The 6365-nt window shown below is 38.5% G+C and overlaps 1 pseudogene; it reads left to right on the plus strand.

The window, feature by feature from the left end:
• Positions 1 to 4725: 4725 nt before the first annotated feature.
• LOC100343583 (HIG1 domain family member 1A, mitochondrial pseudogene) lies at positions 4726 to 5172 on the plus strand (annotated as a pseudogene).
• Positions 5173 to 6365: the final 1193 nt, after the last annotated feature.

The following is a 6365-nucleotide window of genomic DNA, read 5'->3' on the forward strand; positions in this document are numbered from 1 at the left end:
GCTTTCTTCCAGATGTCCAACAGAAGGTAAAGCACTAGTACAGGAATGAGACCTTGTGTCTCCAGACATATGAAGGGTTTTCTACTCCATAAAGCCTCTAGTTGGTAACTAGAGGTAACTAGTTGGTAACTCCACTGTACAAAGTTCTTAGATGCCTGCCTCCCTGGTCAGATTGCAGATCCAGCTGCTAAACCTATGTTTGTAATGTCACAGGATCAGACTAAAACCAAAAGAGAATTTTGATGTTCTAAGAGGTAACTCATACTTTATGCTTCTTTGTGGAATGAGGCTAAATTTGAACATGGACCAACGGAGGACACCTTGAAAGTAATTTGCTATAAGAGAAATTTGCTGTTTTCTTCAGTAGAGGGAAGTTTCACTTTGCAGACTTGGAGACAAGAGAATAACCAGGTGAGCGAAATTATCCCAGAGGAGAGAAATAGTACCTGTGTGGACTGAAACTTAAAATCTCTCAAAAAATAAATTTTCTCTTCATACCCTTTAAGAAACATAACTGATTCTGCTTTTTCCAAATAGTAAGTTCTTATAAACACACACATACATGTATATGTGTGCATGTATATATGTCCTCCATTATTAAATGAAACTGCCTGTAAGTAGCCTCATAAATCTGAAGCATAATAAGGGTGAAATAAAAATTCAAGAATGTTTGAGACAAGAGTTTGAATCACTTAATAAATATAAATCCAAACCTGAGTTTCTAGTAAATTTTGGTATATATATTCTATGAAATTCCATTTAAAAACCTGCATTCAGGTGAAAGTTCTCTAATATCAGAATTGTTATTGTCATAGTTTTTAATATACCATTAAGTACAATCTGTAGTTTTGCATTTAACTAAACTTTTCACACCAATCATATAGCAGATTCCCAACATGTTTTCAAATACGTCTCCTAAAATACAGTGGAAAATGTGACTTTTATTTACAACTGAATAAATAATTCACTGATGTGAAGTGTTTTAAGTACAACAATGTGCTACTTTAAACAAAGTAGAGAAAATATATAACCAACTGTGTCTAGTTGTTTTCACTTCTTTCAAGGTTTAGATTTCTTTTGCCCGCCTGTCTGATTTAACTTTAAAAAAAAAAATACCTTTGGAAAGTGGGAACCTTGGATACTTCAAAGTTAACCAAGATCAAAGTCAAATGAAGTCCATGGAATAAGGACCAAGCCTGAATGCAAAATGTGTCACGTTGATATTGGCTTGAAATCTCTTAGTTTATGAGTTGTACCAAAGCCTTAACCTTGGATTTCTCAAGCATCTAAGCACTGGGAGTGTTGCTTCTTCTGTATTGAATCTTTGTCTGCTGTATTTAACTCCTGACAAATACACACCTTCTATATGCAACCTCTCTTTTAACTATAGAAAGCTCATCTTTTAATCTGAATTATGCCTCCTTGAAATGCCAGCATGCTGAAAACATTGAAATTAGTTATTATATCTTTCTGTCTCTGCTTGATGAATCTTTTGAAATGACATAGCTTCTTTGAATATTTGCAGAATTCCCGTCTAGTTTTTGAATCTTCCTTACCTCTCTATAATTTCGGGGTCTGAGGATTTGGGTTACTGTTGAGTTAAAAAAAAAAAAAAAAAAAAAAAAAAAAAAAACAGAATCATTAACATGGGAAAGGTAGTGTGGTCTGTTATTCAAAAGATGCAATGGGTGTTCTTGAATGTTCTGCTTCATTGGAGCCCTCCTCCACCACACATGTTACCAGGAAAGGCACAACGTTTTTTCCTTGAAATGGGCCATGCTGTTTCATTTGAAACGGTGTGTGCTACTGCTGGGTGTTCTGTGGTTCTGTCTCAACAACATGACTCAGAACTCACATTTAGCAGGTATCAGCCAATAGGCCCTTTGGTATCAGAGGAGGAAATAAATCACTTTCTCCAGAAACACCCATCTGTTTTGAATAGTCCTGTAGATAGACGGCTGTCTGTTTCAGCGTGTATTTAATATTAGGAAAAGCTAGTCCAAACAGTTTACTCTCTTTAAGACTAAGCAGCAAGAGGTCTTCCAGTAAATGCGCAGAACTGCATAACTTGAGAGGCCAGAAACATCCCTCAGACGCAAAACATGCTAAGAAAAAAAATACTAATAATTTCTGGGACTTTGGTGACCTCTAGCGATCCCACTAAAAACAACTCTCCAGACTTTTCTAAGAGGGTTCTCCGAAGTCAGAAACTGTTTGAATATATTTGCTTTGTCATTTTTTTTTTACCAATTCTTTAAATAAAATAGCTGTACCTTATTTTTACAATCATTGAACAGCTATATATTCTATTAGTAAAATGCATATTTATTTTAAAATTTTATTTATTTGTTCATTTGAAAGGCAGAGTGACAGAGAGAGGAGAAACAAGAGAGAAATCTTCCATCTGTGGTTCACATTGCAAATGTTTATAACATCTGGGGCTGGGCAGGCTGAAGCAAGGATCCAGGAACTAAATCTGGGTCTCCCACATAGGCAGCAAGGACCAAAGCACTTGATCATCAGGCGCTGCCTGTGAGGTGCATTAGCAGGAAGCTGGATAGGAAGCAGAGGTGGTAGTCCATCCCAGGCACTCTCATACGGGACGTGAGTATTCCAAGCGGCAACATAACTCACTGTATCACAACAACCATAGTAAAATATTTAATAAGTAAAGGATTAAAAAATCTTGTTATTTGGTATTTTATTCTTTTCAGTCTTATTTTTATGCATTTACACACGGGTTCCTGGTAACATACAAAAGCAGGTAATTCTCCACAATACGGCCATCAGACACACAATTTTGCAACTCATATTGAATTTTTAACAGTATGTTGTGAATATATTTCCATGTCATTAGATACTTTTCTATCACATTATTTTTACTATCCACCTAATATTTCATCATAATTTGTTCATTTTTCTATTATTTATTGGTTAGGTTGTTTTACATTTGATTTTTGCTATTCTTAGAACTACATCTTTTCATTCTCTTAGAATTACAGCCTGGAGATAGTCTTAGAAATGTATTTTTGGTTAAAATATATGGATGGAAACAGAAGTTGTTTTCAGTTTGTATTACCAAGTTGCAAGATAATTTTAAGAAAGAAATGGTCACATAGACCCAATTACAATGTCAACCCAAGAGTGTATGTAATAAGCTGGAAACACTTTGTCAACCCATGCACAAGTATAGCCAGTACCCAGGCATTCCTGGCGGGCCCTGCATCTGAAAGGGGAACCAAGAATGAATCATATTTTCATATATGAGCTTCATAATAAATACTGTCAATTAATTTAAACTTAAACTTATGCCGCTTGAAAAAAAAGTTAGAGAATTACTAACTCCTATGGAAATTTATTCATAAGCACATATAGATACATGGTTCCCACATCAGCCACGACTTCTAATCTTACATTAAGAATCCATTCATTGGGTGGTGCTGTGGTACAGAAGCTTAAGCCACCATGTGGGGCATTTGTGTTCCATATCTGAGTATCTAGTTTGAGTCTTGGCTATTCCAAGCTTCTGATCCTGCTTCCTGATAATGAACTTGGGAAGAAATAGATGACGGTTCAACTACTTGAGTCCAGGTTACCCACATGAGAGAACTGGGTGAAGCTCTGGGCGAATGACTTCAGCCTGGCCCAGCCCTGGCTCTGGTGGGCATTTGGAAAGTGAACCATCAGATGCAGGTTCCCTTTCTCTCTTTTTCTACCTATTCCTCTGTCTCTTTGTCTCTCCCTCTCTCTCTGTCACACTGTCTTTCAAATAATTTTAAATCTTAAAAAAAAGTAGCCATTCACTAGCTATCAGCCGAAGGTTGAATAGGGAGAGTGTTTGTTAAAGACTTAGATGCTTCTCTTTGGTTTTTACATGCACTGGGTAAACTCACAGTTCTCATTTTCTTTTCATAAGATAAATAATGTTCAGATAAGTTTGCAGTAAAGGCTGTATTAATGAGCTTTTCATCACTATAATGAAATACCTGACACACTTTATAAAGTAAAGAGGTATTTTTAGCTCGTGGTTTTGGATAGTCAAAAGCTAAATTGCAGGGTACAGACTGAGTGTGTTCTGACATTTGGCTGCATCACCATGGCAGATAGCAATGGCAAGAGTGTGTATAGGAACAAATAGACCACCTCTCAACACAGAGAGAACTGAGTGGGGTTATGCTTACTCCTTTTCTTTTTCCTTTTTTTTTTTTAAGATTTATTTATTTTATTTTAAAGCAGAGTTACACAGAGACAGAAGGAGAGGCAGAAAGAGAGAGAGGTCTTCCATCCACTGATTCACTCCCCAGATGGCCGCAATGACCGGAGCTGCGCCAATCCAAAGCCAGGAAGCAGGAACTTCTTCCAGGTCTCCCACGTGGGTGCAGGGACCCAAAGACTTGAGCCATCTTCTACTGTTTTCCAGGCCATGGCAGAGAGCTGGATTGGAAGTAGAGCAGCCGGGACTCAAACCAGTGCCCATATGGAGGTGCCGGCACTGCAGGTAGTAGCTTTACCCGTTACTCCTTTTCCAACAGCCCTCTGGCAAGAATTCAAGGGGTCTTAGAACAGGCTTCTGGGAGCATGATCTCAACAGCCTAAGAACCTCCAACTAGGCCACATCTCTTGAAGGTTCTAATACTTCCCTGTACTATACCTTGGAATCAAGCCTCCAATCTCAGGAAACTCTGCAGGGAGGCGACACTTTTAAACCATATCCAAATCAGAGAAGCCGGTTGGAGGGTTTTTGGGGTTGTTGCAGTCGGAAGATTCTTCAAACAACCAATATGTCAACCAATACAGATGTTTCTCTTTCTTCATATGATGAAGATCAGGGATCCAAACTTATCCGAAGAGCTAAAGAGGCACCATTTGTCCCCATTGGAATGGCGGGGTTTGCATCGATTGTTGCATATGGACCGTACAAACTGAAGAGCAGGGGAAATATGAAAATGTCCCTTCACTTCGTCCACATGCGTATGGCAGCTCAAGGCTTTGTTGTAGGGGCAATGACTCTTGGTATGGGCTATTCCATGTATCTGGAATTCTGGGCAAAACCTAAACCTTAGAAGAGATGCTGGCTTGGCCTTGTTGGAGATGCTTCCTTTAGTTAGACATCTCATATTGAGGTTATGTGTTATACCGAAAATAAATAATTTGAGTGGGTTTAGACAATAATACATGGTATTTTGAATACGGATCTCCTCGTGACCAAATTATTAGTGACTAGTTCACTAATAGGTCCCTCGGGGAGTCAGGTTAACACAATGTCACATTTTACACCTGGTGTTAAAATGTTCTCCCTCCACCCCAACCCTTGTGATGAAATTAGCCCTAAAGAGCACAGCAGGCCAATGCTGCAGTTATTCCCAGTTTACTGCAGAGTGTCACATGCCTCATCTGTTGGCAAGGAGTCCTGTTTACCCAGTTAATTCACTTTCTTCTGCCTGCCTCATAGACTGGATGAATATTTCAGTTTTTGGGATTGGTTATCTCTTAAAGAACTCTTTTGCAAAAAGTTCATGGAATATAATTTGTAAAGCCTCCCACACCAGAATGTGTGTATGTGTGTGTGTGTACTTGTGTGTGTGCACAAACAAAAGGTAGCAAGCTTTTAAGACAGCTGCATAATAGTATTTATTTCAGAATCATACTTGTAAACGTGAGACTAATTTAATTATGGATTCCAGGTTAGCTCTTTTGTAAAAACTGCAGAATTGTATTTTTGCTGCTGTTATACTAGAATAATTTCTAAATGTCACCTTGAAATAGAAACATGTATTTTAACTGCTAATACAAAGGTAAATTAACACTTTTAAAAAAATAAACCATACCCAAATCAGAGTAAAAGGTGAACGGGAAGATGAGAACTACTTGAATCTGTTTTTGCAATTATCAATGGCACGTATGAATCAGATGCCTTGGCTCCATTGCTTCATGAGTTAATACCAGTTGTTGGTGTCCATTTTCAGCAACCACTGCATAGCCCCTCCCTCCAGGAGTACATATCAAGACATCATGGGATTGTGTTGTCTGCAAAAAGCATTTCTATACCCTACCCTTCTTGATGTGAATTATAGAAAGTAAAATTCAATCAAGCTTTCTGAGTTGCTTAAAATAGGCTGGTTGGAGAAGGTGGGCAGCAGGGGTTTAAAAGATTGCCAAACCTTGACATGGAGCAATCTGTTTGTCCCAGGTCTCAGGTGAAATTGAGGGATGTACTACAAGGCCCAGTCAACTTGTCCTTGCCCACAAGTCCACAGGCCTCACCGCTGACTCCTAGTGGCTACTCCTAGCTACTCCCTGCTATTGACCAAAGACTAAATACCACAAGCAGGAGCAGGACTTTCACAGAAAGCAAGGGCTACTCA

The sequence above is a fragment of the Oryctolagus cuniculus genome, chromosome 8, assembly GCF_964237555.1.
Source record: "Oryctolagus cuniculus chromosome 8, mOryCun1.1, whole genome shotgun sequence".
Lineage (NCBI taxonomy): Eukaryota > Metazoa > Chordata > Mammalia > Lagomorpha > Leporidae > Oryctolagus > Oryctolagus cuniculus.